Here is a 13,024-nt window from a genome sequence, read left to right as displayed (position 1 = left end):
CCTTCCCATTAAAACGTGACAGTATCTCTTCCTACCTATCTGCCAAATTCACCAGCATCTTAAATGTCAGGATCATGCAATGTCTAGCTTTCTCTCAGTTTTTCACATTATCAAATTTCACGTTGATCTTTCCAACACATCAGTAGCCAGCTCTCCCATGCTGTCTTTTTCAGGGAATCTAACCCTGTTTCGTCAGGAAACAATCCCCTGGCACTGTGACTTTGTCAATTTGGTGTAAGGAATTACCTCACAAAATGATGTCAGATACAGCACTTAAATTGAAATAGTAATGTAACCCCAGTTATAATAACTTAAAGGAACCAATGAAATGACCTCCAGTGATGAACTATGGTACAGACAAAAAAATATTGTAACACACCTCCCCCCTCTCAAACAGCTACCTTACATCTCAAGAATCTTTAAATCCACATTCCATGCAGTAACATCACCTGCTCTCCTCGATATCCTCGTTCTGTTCTGACATTTTGGGGACCCTGCGTGTCCCCTGTCTACGACAATAAACTAGAGTCTACCTGTATGTCTTTATACCATAGTGTCCACAGTCTTGCTAAATCTGGCAGTTACATGGCAGCTTGTACTGGTCAGTACAATCACTGACCGATCAGGTCTATAATAGACAACAGGAAACACACACCAGTCATCAGTCCAACTCTTAAACAACTGCCTGTTTTTTCCTTTAAAACCTTCATCCAAACTTTTGGCAACATTCTTCTAAAATTAATGCAATACTTACAGCCCAAAGAAGTGACTATATTAAAAAGATTTATCTATTTATCTGATTCAATGAGAATAAAATTCCTAATTACCAGTACTAACCTCATTATCATACCTGATATAAATTAGTTATTAAAGAGATTTACATTGTCACAAACACCATTGATAAATCGTAAACCCTCTCCCTCTCTCAAAAGAAAGAAAACATAAGCAAAACATACTTGGATTCTAAAGCTTCATGTATATGACACAATTTATAAATTTAAAACTCCTCCAAACAAACAATAAGACTGCAACACTTCCATTCTCATTACGATTGGTGTGAATATTTATAGCATGCAGTAAACACAGGAATTAAGATCTGTGACGCTGTGATCTCTGTACTTGGTTTACCAACGCGGCATCCTCCCACACAATCCATCGTTATCCATCAGATGACATTCAAAGAAATAGCTGGTCTTCACGCAGCAGCTAGCATGCCAACTCTTCACTCTAAATCTTATGTTTTTTCTTCCAAGACTCATAAAGTGCAACTAAAGTGTACAGCACCCTTGCCAGCATTTAATGATTTGTGTGGGAGAGCTAAATTTATTGTGGTTAACAAGAAACATTGCTTATAGAGGAACTGTTTTCTTTGTTTTTTAGAGAAGGACAACTCTTGTGTGAAGGCTACCTCTGCTGGGCCACGCCCACAATGGATTCTCTCTCTCTCTCTCTCATATTCACTTGGTTTTCAAAGATGCACAGTAGTGAAGACAAGTCTGTTACTATAGAGTTAAGTGTGCGCACAAGAATCAAATTAGATGAAGTATTGATTTTGGATTGGATTTAACAAAATACAAACTTTCAAAAGTATTTGTGGTAGAAATAGTATACTCTGCTGTTGAAACTGGAAAAAATTGATTAGAGAGCCCAGTCAAGTTGTGCTGGATCAATCAGCAAACTGTATTAATCACCGCAAGTCTCCAAAACAAAGCACAAACAATATCTAGTGTGATCAAGCATTTCAAATTGAGCTTTTAAGAATATCAAAGCTTTGTCAAATTAGCTGGGTATAAAAATCAATCAGGACATTTTGTCAGAGCGACCCGGCCTGCAACATAAACTGCTTCAGGCACTATACCGCAACTTAATTCTACCAAGGCACAGCTTTGATTAAAAAAACAACCCAGCTACATGAACAAAATCGATTGCCTTTATCTATGCTGATGGTATCAAAAGACTAGCAGGACTTCATGTGTATTCCGCAGGTTACACAAACGGCACCTATTAAATATTATCATGACGATGTTTTAATGGCAATTATGATTTTTTACGCCATCATATAAAACTCTCTGTCTCATTGTCGGAGAATAGTCCGATAATGATTTAATTAAGAATTTCATCAATTCCTTGATAAATTGATCGATTGACCTTCCATCAAATACTTAATTCCAATGATAAAAGGTATTTACTCCTATTTAAATTTCTTGATAAGAAAGCTAGAATTCTCCAGTGACTTCGAATCAATTTCCCTTGCACTCTACTGTGCAGTGTAATAATCGGCCTGTAATCAAGTTGGCACCCAGGATCTGTAGTAAATAACTTTATCAAATCCTTCGTAAAACGGAGTTGGAATCCTAATGAATATTCAATAGTCTTACAACTTAAAAGTTTCTATTTATACATCCCATTTCCTCCACCTCCTGCCTAGTTAACTGACAAACTTCTACCTCCCTGAACTATCCCTTGGCTACTTCACATTTTTTATGCCATTATCCACTGATGTGAAAACATTTTGTCCACATATTGACTTTCAATTGACTGTGTGCTTAATGTTGCTAATTATGGACAATTTCTGATTCAGGGCTGACCCCAATACAATTAAAATGTAACAGCCTGAGATTTGTCAAGACCCTAGGCTTGCCAATATATAAGGTTATCGAATAAAAAGAGAATGACACACAGCATAAGGTATCCAGATGCACTGTATTGATGTACAGTAAAAATGCACTTTTTTTATGCATCACCATGATTCCAGCTGTTGCTATATCCAATTATTGCAAATTATGAACTTCGACCTTCATATATCATAGCTTTGACCTTGTCATTGAGGGAGACATAAAGTAACAGAAAAAGAGGTATGACCCACAATCTTATGTAGCATAGAATAACCAAAAAGTGTGCCATCAAAAACTAGCAAATTGAAACCGAGACATCAATGTAGATCATGCTTTGTCTACAGACAGCCTGTTCAGTTGTCTTTATGACATTGTATGTTAACAGGATATAATTTGACGATTATAAAGTCTCCCAAACGAAGAAATTGCAACATAGAAGTGGACTTTTTCTGAGTACTACAGCCCCCACCCCTTACCACACACACACAATCAATGTCAACGAGAGACTGGAACATGTCTATCAATTGTTTATCAACATCCTTTTATCACATCTGAAGATTTCATGCTTCTATTGGTCCCAGTTCCAAAGTAATACAAGTTTTTATGACCAAGGTCAAAGGTTAAGGGCAATGGAGATACATGTACTAGTTTGTACGTCACAACATCCTTTTAATCATTTCAGAAGATTCAATGTCTGTATCGGTCCCATTTCTAAACTAATTAGTTTTTAAGATCAAGGTCAAAGGAGTATTTGACCTGATACTAGTTTGTATCCTTTTATCATTTGTGAAGATCCCAGGTCTCTATCAATCAATGGTCACTAGAGTCCCTTGACCTTGATACTAGTTTGCAGACCCCAACATTCTTTTCTCATTTCCAAAGACCTCAAGACTCCATCATATTTGTCAAGTTATATATGTTGCATTTTGGAATTAATCTCTCCCATAGAATTCTATATTAGACCCCACCCCATTTGATCCCCCCAAAAAAATTGTACCATACACCCCTTCAATCTGAAAACAAAAACATTCCTGCACAACTTAAAGGGGCATGGACATAATTTGAGCTGAAATTTTTCTAATTCTATTTTTCCATTTTTATTGTGTACATTGCTTAACTAAAGAATTTCTAATGGTCATCCAAAATTTGAATATCAGTTGTTGAGTTACAAGTGAAATACAGCACTCGAAATTTCTTGTTGTGTAAACAAGGCTCGTGCCATGTTTTTGTTTACATATAGATGACTTAATAGAAAATAGCATGTTTAAAACAAAATGAGATGTGCCAAATACTGAAAACTATTTAACTGTATTCAGAATTAACTTGTGAATTGAAAAAATCTGCTTTAAATGAAACTTTTACTAGTATATTTAACCTATGTAAACAAAAACATGGCACAAGCCTTGTTAACATTACAAATAATTGTGAGCTCTGTATCTCTCATGTACCTTGACAACTGATATTCAAATTTTTGCTAACCATTAGAAATACCTTAGTTAAACATTCTAAACTTTTAAAATGGAAAAATAAAATTTGAAAATTTCCGGCTCAAATCGTGTCCATGTCCCTTTAAGATACATTGGCCTATCATATCCTTGAGATATAATACTTTCATCAATGGATTATGAAGAATGGATGCAGACATTTTTAAGTGCAAAGAACAACAAGAACATGAAGTGGAAGAATAATAAGAACAGAGCAAACACATGAGTCTTCAAACTTCATTTGGGATACTTAAAAAACTAGTCTAGCCCAGGTGGGGTTTTTTTTTTTATCAATAGCAAATCACTTTGTAAATGGTCAACACAAGTAAGCCTCGTTTTAAGTACAACCCATCACTAAGCTGTAACTTTCTAATGAGCTGATTTCACATCTGTAAGTTCATGTCAATGACAGTCATATCTGCCCATAAAACAAGTTTGTTTGCTCTATACCTAGCCATAAAACATCTCCGCAGTACTGATTGTCCATTGTCAAAGCAGTCACACAAAGTGATACCAACCAAAAAACAAGCATTTCCTTATTGGAGCTCATTGATCTTTTATATGCTATTTTTACCTGAAGGATTTACCATAAGGAGGACATTGGTGTTCTCCGAGGGTTTCTCACCATTATGTGACACCACAAAACATCTCGGCTTTGATGCCGTGTGAAATTCGTGTGAAACTACCAGAAACAGTCGAAAGTATTCCTCAGTGCTGTTGCCATGTGCAGATTTTTTCAAAATATGTTCAATGGAACAAAGTGTCCATAGAATTGCCCAATGTTTTGGGTTGATTCTTGTAGGCTTTGTAAAATTGGCCTTCCTTTCTTATCTGCTTCGAATTCTCTGTGCTGTTGATCATGTATACATTTGCCTTAAGTGCTTCATTATTTATAAGAAATGGAGTGTTTCAGACAACTACTTAGTACTGTTCTGTTGAGTTCAATTTATTTTTTTATGAACAAGTTCCCTCTAACCCCCTCTGTCACTATGGACCTTTAAGTTTGAAGAAAATGTACAAAATGATTTTCAAATTAAATGGGAGTTGAACCTAAGACCTTTAACTTGAAAGTCAGAAGCTCCACTGAGCCGCTGAGGACAATGACAACCTTTGGAAAAATTAAATAAATATTTATTCGGTATATATACATACATACAAATATACATACATAAATACCAAGGATAACCCATGAAAGCTCGAAAGCTTATTGCCAATGGGGTCCTTTTGATGCACGGATGTTTGCGCTAGGCGGTCATTTATGTGGGAGGAAACCGGAGTACCCGGAGGAAACCCACGTGTCCGAGCGGGCAACCGCCATACCCTCTCACATACAACCAATGCCGATCACTGGGATCGAACTCGGGTCACAGCGGTGAGAAGCCAGAGCGCTACCTCTGCGCTACCCAGACACCCTCTAACATTAATAGATGTTTTATATGACAAAACTCTATACTAATATTATATATAATTCTGATATTTAATAGAATTGTTATAGTCTATTGAAAGAATTCGCTAAAATATGAGTTACAATTATAGTTAAGATTTAAACTAAGGGAGAATTTTAAGTAGACTTTAGGGCCTCTGACATTCACCTATAAATAATGCGTAGGAATCTTCATAATGAGCATGTTGTACTTGTGAACAAGCCACATGAATTTGACACTCTCTCAGTGGTTAATTTTCTATTTCTGTTGCAGAGTCAGCTGACCCCCTCTGTAGTAGTCTTTTTCACAGTGCTCACGACATTTACAAACATCCTGCAGGCCATGATCAGTGCTGGGTGTGAATTACTGCCCAACACCTGAGCTGCTTCATTAATTTTCCTTCACACACAGGTGACAACATAATACACAACACGAAAACAGGTGTAATGCTCTGACTGCATCACCTTTTTGTTGGTGAAGTGCAAATTCTTGAAAAATATGTTTGCTGTTTTGATTCTGATTGTTTTCGACATTTAATCTCATAAAATGGCTAATAATCTTTTAGAAATGGCTCCACACCTTTTTTTCTATGGGCACTCTTGCTTGGAATTGCGTAACACCCACCAAGTAATTGCAATGCATGCCGGCTTCTTGCAAATCAATATGCCTTATTGTGAAATTCCACCTCAATCAGACGAGCTGCTAATTTTCTAAAATCAAAACTTTGGAACATTACTTTTACCCTGATTAAAGCCCGACTAAGAATCGCTAGCTACTTTCACTGTCTTCCTCTGGTAGTTTTATATCACAAACTATCTTAAGATGAAAGAAAGGCCAACCAATGAAAGATGAAAGTACTAAGGCATTGTCATTAGTTTTTATCGTCACATCGTTATCCATCTAAACATCCTCCTTTCACTATGACAAAACCTGCAAGTTTCAAAGTAAATCTACCAGTCAGCAGGACTCTGCAACTTTTGATAGAACTCAAAGATTTATACAGCTTCCAAATGATATTTCTCATATGCAGTAGAGTGACAAGTGTTAAATTCCAAATATTATGGTAAAATTCCGATTAAGTAACATTCTCCACACAAAAAGTTGACCCATTTTGTCCCTTCAACTTGTGCTGTACATCCGGACCCGGTTACACGAAAGTTAGTTAACTTGAACTGACAGTTAACGTGCCATGAACTCTTACATGCATTGCATTAACTTGATGTTAAAATTAATTATCTTTTGCACAACTGGGCTCTGGTCATTAAAATTACTTGGCTTTTGTTTCAGAATCTTTATTTGTTGTTTTATGTCTCTCACAGAGATGTTAACATTACCAGCTTCAGGTGAGGTGCCATAAAGTGGACCTAAGCATGTTGCTCAAAGTCGTAGCAGAGTAGGATCTCCATCGTGCCCACATCTACTGCGACACGGGCCTCCGTTTTCCATGACCATATCTGAAAGATCCCCGTTTTTCACTTCTAATGCCAGGGGCTTGACAAGGGAAAGTCACTACCTATGTTAAACATCTTCAGTTTGATGTGGTGTTGGGATTGAGTATCCATCCCCCCCCCCCCCCCCCCCCCCCCCCCCCCCCATTGAGAAGAGAACACCAAGACTACTTGGCTACCGTGACTGTAAAAATGACTTTGTTGAAAAGTCAGTGACTAATAAAAAATTTGAGGATACCGATCCATTGTTTATCAGATGTTCTGTCAGTCCCATACCTCAGATATATACATGTAGATCCTTACCTAGATATCGGAGCTGAGACCATGTGATAGGATGGAGTTGTCTATGTTGACAATCAGCGTAAAGGAGTGGTGTTTTCTTCAAATGCCATGCCTCAAACAAACCTTCAAAACATCGCCCAAGTGCTATCAAACAATCTCAATTATTCAGGCCCTGTAAAAAGATGAAAAGGACAGAATGACCTCCATCATAAATATACTTTAAGTCTCCAATACCAATCTTTTACTATATAACTGCAGACTTTTATTTCTAGCCACATGATAAAATCAGGACAGAGTCAGAATTCCATAGCAAACTACTACAAAACAAATACACTCAGGAAGAAATGAATTTTCTAAGTATTGGATTTTTGTCCTGAAATGACATAGCTTCATCATTGATTCCGAGTGGCACTATTTCACAGTGTTTAATGGGGCCCGAGTGCAACTAATAGGACTCGGTCAACTTGGAATCTTCGATCGAACCACACTCAATAAAACATTAACATGGAAAGAATAAAATTATAAGTGCATAGAAAATAGTACATACAATTTATACAGTTAGATAAGTGCCGAGTAACTTGGACCAGTTTTTAGGACCATCAGCGCGTTTCTGTATAACAGGACAATTAACGTATCGATTTTTACCACAATTTTCATTGTCGGTACCTTGTTCTCCACCCCTAACCTGAAGTGATATTGCTATAATTCATAAATGTATATCCAGAAGTGATTCTGAAAATTGACACATTTCAATGCTACAACAATCATTAGGGTAATCAGGACCGGTCATTAACCCCCAGCCCAACATCACAAGTTCCCCGCTGATGCAATGATCTATGTTATGCCTTTCTTTACAGATACAAAATATGTTTGCATTGTAAATGGGTGAAATTATAATTGACAAGGATTTAGTCTGAAATCTTTTTTTTTTCTAACTGCATTTTACAAAGTCCACAAGTTATAGTTAATTTATTACATCCTACATATACATTTGGCTGATCCACAAAAAATAAAATAAAAAAACACAACAACATAAATAATAGATAAAAATCAATATATGCACCCAGGGGTGCATGAGCCAAGTTGCATGGGATACATTGTAAAGCCAGGAATGATGTGGCATATTTATAATTGTGAAGAACTAATTTCAGTTTTAAACTTTTCGAGTTACTGTCCAGAAACCATATTTGTCTGAAGTTTTCAATCTATATTCGGTCACTGTGACTTTGACCTTTTTTCTCCAAAATCAAGTTTCATTTCATTCGGATTTAAACTTTCGGAGTTATCATCCAGAAACCAAATTTTTCTGAAATTTTCATTCTATTTTCGGTCACTGTGACCTTGAACTTCATTGGTATTGTGTTGACCCTTGCTCCCTCCCCCACCTTTTTACGGAACCCATTAATGTGTCTACAGTTAATAAAAAAAAAACCACTTTTAAACAAAGAACGATCTAGTGATAATGCTTAAATCCTCAATATAGTTTTCAATGGATTATTCAGTGAGAAATAGGGAGGGGGGGGGGGGGGGTACATGATTTATAGAAGATTCATTGAAGTTAATTTTCTTGCAGAGTCAAAGTACAGAGTACTAGAACAAGTGACTGATGGCGAAGCTTGAGTGAGGTTGAAGTTTTGGCTCGAGACTCTGTTAACTCTTAACATGTATATCATAACAAGATATTTGGTCCTTTAACACTAAAAATTTTCAGGTTTAATGTTGTTGATTGCCTTTGTATAGTGTTTTCTCAAGGGTGTCAGCTCTTGAGTAAGAAAGTCTTCCAAAAAAATTTAAAGTATATTTTTATAATCTTTATACATGATGGACTCTCTAAAATCGGAGGACAGTCAGATGGCATTAAATTTTGACTTTTTTGCACTGAAACTATTAATACATTTTATAGATAAAATTTCTGTTTTTTATCATTTTATCACTAAGTTAAGAGGTCCACAGGTCTTTATCAGTCACCTGAGTATTACTATAGCCACATGGGTTACAAATCTAAGCTAAATTCTAATACCCAGATGCAGTATTATATGTTCTTCTTTACACCCCACCCCCTCCCTTTGACAGTATCCATTGAAAGCTTTAATAAATATAAGTTATATTAACACTATGTAAGAATTTTGGTCTTGCCCTTCAGTCAGAACTCTGGGTTGTCAAATTCACAATTATGTTACATCGCTTTCTGTTTTTCCTAAATATGCATTTAGTATCAGCAAATTTATAGACATCTTTCAAATGATAAAGATTTATTATGACCATTTTGGCCCCACCCTGGTATCAAAACCCCTACCCGTGGGATCATGAAATTTATAATTTTGGTTAAGGACTACAAGCTCCTTCTAAATATGTATTCATTTTCAATTCAGTATCAATAACATTACAGAAGATGTTTTGGAAGTGTTTTACACATTTATAAACACTATAAACCAAGTTTGGCCCTGTCCTCAAGTCAGAATCTTGATATCTTTTAATGTGCTTAGTAAAGTACATTAGGTTTTCGAAGTACAAAATACATGAAATATTTTATTTCAATGAGAAAATATCTACAATCAAATGTGAACATCATTTAATTTTGATGTTATGTTTGCTGGAAATTTGAAAAAATGAATCATTCAAAGAAGCAGGGGGAAAAAACCAAACCAGTGAATTAAAGTACAATTGGACTCCTTCTAACTTTCAATTTGACCAAAGCTTATCTCAACAGAGGCCAAAAAAATTATATGCACTTAACAATTTTGAAGTAAAATTTGTGATATATGGAACTCTGAAGGAAATGACTAACCTGCTTTGATTTTTTTCATTGTTTTGTGAATCTTGGTGCAAAAATTTAGGAAAATACAAGATCTACTTTTTTAGCTTTGGGAATGGGGCCTTATTCCGGCTCCCTACAGATCCTTTAATAATAAAAAGCTGCCTTGCTGCCCATCACCACTAATTTGAAGTCATATCCTCAAATCTTGGTCTCATAAACATATCAAAACACAATCTGCAGCATCTTTTATGTGTTACTCCGATAATAAACTGTTTCACAATCTGGTGGTGAATATTTGTTTTATAACAAGTCACAATTAGTAAATGTTTCCATGTAACGATATCTAGCTGCTTCTGACATTTCATACGGGCCACAAGCTACATTTTGTTACGTAATCAATTCTTTATGAAGAACTAAATTTCTCGGTACAAAATTAAATAGGAGAGAAGGACTGGTAAGTGACTAAAAAGACCCTCCTTGATAAATTACAAGATTTGTCTACATATTATTTACTACACACATGGACCCTCCTTGATAAATTACAAGATTTGTCTACATATTATATGCTACATACATAGACTACTATGCAGAGAAATTTCTACCTCAAATTATCTTATCATGCAGATGGTAAGTGCCCGCCAACCCTTAGTATTAGTAATGCCAGCGAACAATATTTCAATATATTGCAATATCTAATTTGAATATTGCAATATATTGTCTTTTTCAAATTCAATGTAAATAACAAGATTTTTAAACAATTATTGCGTAAAACCTTAACTCTAGTCTTGAAATACATGTAATTTTATTGAGTACTTGCTCAGTGAGCATGGTAAAACCAAAACTAAAACATCAAAAAAAGCAAAATTAACCAACAAAACTGCTTTTTACAACTTTGTATTCGGTGTCCATAGTTAATAGGAAATTTGTAGTCTAAATGCTAAAAATGCAAACAGTTAATTCTGGAATAGTGCAAGAATTTTTTTTTGTACATTTATATGTATATAATCCCAATGTTATTTATTACACTTGTTTTGATTGGACAAAAAACTAACGAGAATTTACACATCAATAAATCCAAACACGCTATGTATACATACGCGACTGAAAACAAATAACAGAGCGGGAAAACTTCAAATTTTTTAAATTGATAATACAGAAAACGAATTGGAATCATAAGAATCAAACATTCTTTTTGAAGAATTTATCAATGTGTAAACTCTGGACATTTTACTCACAAACTTAAAATAAAAGTGAAAGTACTTTTATTTAGTTTGTGAGTAAAATGTCCAGAGTTTACACATCGATAAATTCTTCAAAAAGAATGTTTAATCCTATATTCAAAACAGAAATGTATTTAGAATTATGTACTGATTTAAGTTTGAATACTTTTAATTTTTTTTAATTTTAACTTATTCTAAAGCTTCATGAAAATCCCTTTCGTCTCATAAACGTTGTACATATTTGGTTCCTCATTTCGCAATCTAAATCAGTTTCCCGTATCAAAGATTGAGATAATCAACGCTATTTTGCAAATTAAACAACAAACTAAGCTTCTGGAATGAGAGAATGTTCTCATTGTGTGTTCCATATAGTTGAATGATATTATGATATCCCGGTATCCAGTTTCATATCGCGATACATTATTGTCACTGGAAATATTGCAATATAATACCGGTATACTGGTAATATCGCTTAACTCTACTTGGTATATATATCTGTGACAGATTAGAGGTCCCCACAAACCCTTGATATATGTTTAATGTGACAGATTTGAGGTCCCAGCAACCCTTGATATATGTTTAATGTGACAGATTTGAGGTCCCCAACAAACCTTGATATATGTTTAATGTGACAGATTTGAGGTCCCAGCAACCCTTGATATATGTTTAATGTGACAGATTTGAGGTCCCAGCAACCCTTGATATATGTTTAATGTGACAGATTTGAGGTCCCCAACAAACCTTGATACATGTTTAATGTGACAGATCTGAGGTCCCAGCAACCCTTGATATATTTTAACTTTCTTATCAGTGACATTTTGTTTTTCAGCCACCATCATCATGATCTCTAAACATTAAAAAACTCATCATGACAGATTCAATAATAATGACAAACTAAGAAGCTTGGTATCTAGTGAATATCTAGTGAATAAAAGCATTTCTCACACTTTTGTGTTTATAGATTCACACTCCTTCTACACAATGACATGAAGTTCTGAATCATTTCTGTAAGTGACCAACAAGAAGAAATAGAAGCAAGTCTAGCTTATTCTCGACTATAAAACCATGACCAGTGGATATATATATCTAAAGAACAAGCAGAAAACAGCCATGAGAGACTGTCCGCCAGTATTTGTAGCATTGCTAAACATTATCAATAGGACAGTAACTGGAGTTTATAATCCTGTTCCAATACACGCCTACACACAATCAGTATCTGACACACATAAAAGACGAAAACCATAATGCTTCAATAGGAATCAAAGCCATAGCTTCCTACATACCATGTTGCCAAACATACTTATTTGGTTATCGAATCATAATTAAACTATTTATTATCCACCTGGGACTAATACAACAGCCATAAGCAATCAAATAAATTAGCACATTATAAACCAATGAGTGATTCAGCATATAATTAAACTGAACTCCATACACTATTAATGTTAAATGTACATTACTTCTGAGAATAGCTAGGAATGAAATTAGTTTAAGCAATCATATTTGATTCAGAAGTCTTTTGTACACTATTAAAGACTAATGTGCATGTCATTAATCAACATGGGAGGTAACTTTCAAAGATCTATGTTATGTGTCGATATACACTGTAGATATCATATAGGTTAAAATCGTATGGTCCGTGACATATTTTGTCCACCGTTAAATTATCACACATACGTATTTCTGAGGCTGTACAGCATGTCATACATTATTTCACCTGTTTTAACCAGAATTATTTGGTTTTAGATCAGTGTTCACAGACATTTCTAATGCTAAATCAAGTACCAGTGATC

General features: G+C 35.1%; 1 protein-coding gene across 9 annotated transcripts in view; it reads right to left on the bottom strand.

Moving 5' to 3' along the window:
* The window catches only part of LOC125683608 (cAMP-regulated phosphoprotein 21-like), a 62,757-nt gene that overhangs the window by 39,988 nt on the left and 9,745 nt on the right, over nucleotides 1-13,024 (bottom strand). Inside the window, exon 2 of one of the 9 annotated variants that reach the window (XM_048924946.2) lies at nucleotides 7,275-7,425. The exons of the other annotated variants lie outside the window; for them this stretch is intronic. The gene's annotated coding sequence lies outside the window, so the exon portion shown is untranslated. The remainder of the gene's footprint in view (nucleotides 1-7,274; nucleotides 7,426-13,024) is intronic. 9 annotated transcript variants of the gene reach the window in all.

This window comes from Ostrea edulis, chromosome 6, assembly GCF_947568905.1.
Source record: "Ostrea edulis chromosome 6, xbOstEdul1.1, whole genome shotgun sequence".
NCBI classification, from domain to species: domain Eukaryota; kingdom Metazoa; phylum Mollusca; class Bivalvia; order Ostreida; family Ostreidae; genus Ostrea; species Ostrea edulis.
This window is presented reverse-complemented; position numbering and strand designations above follow the sequence as displayed.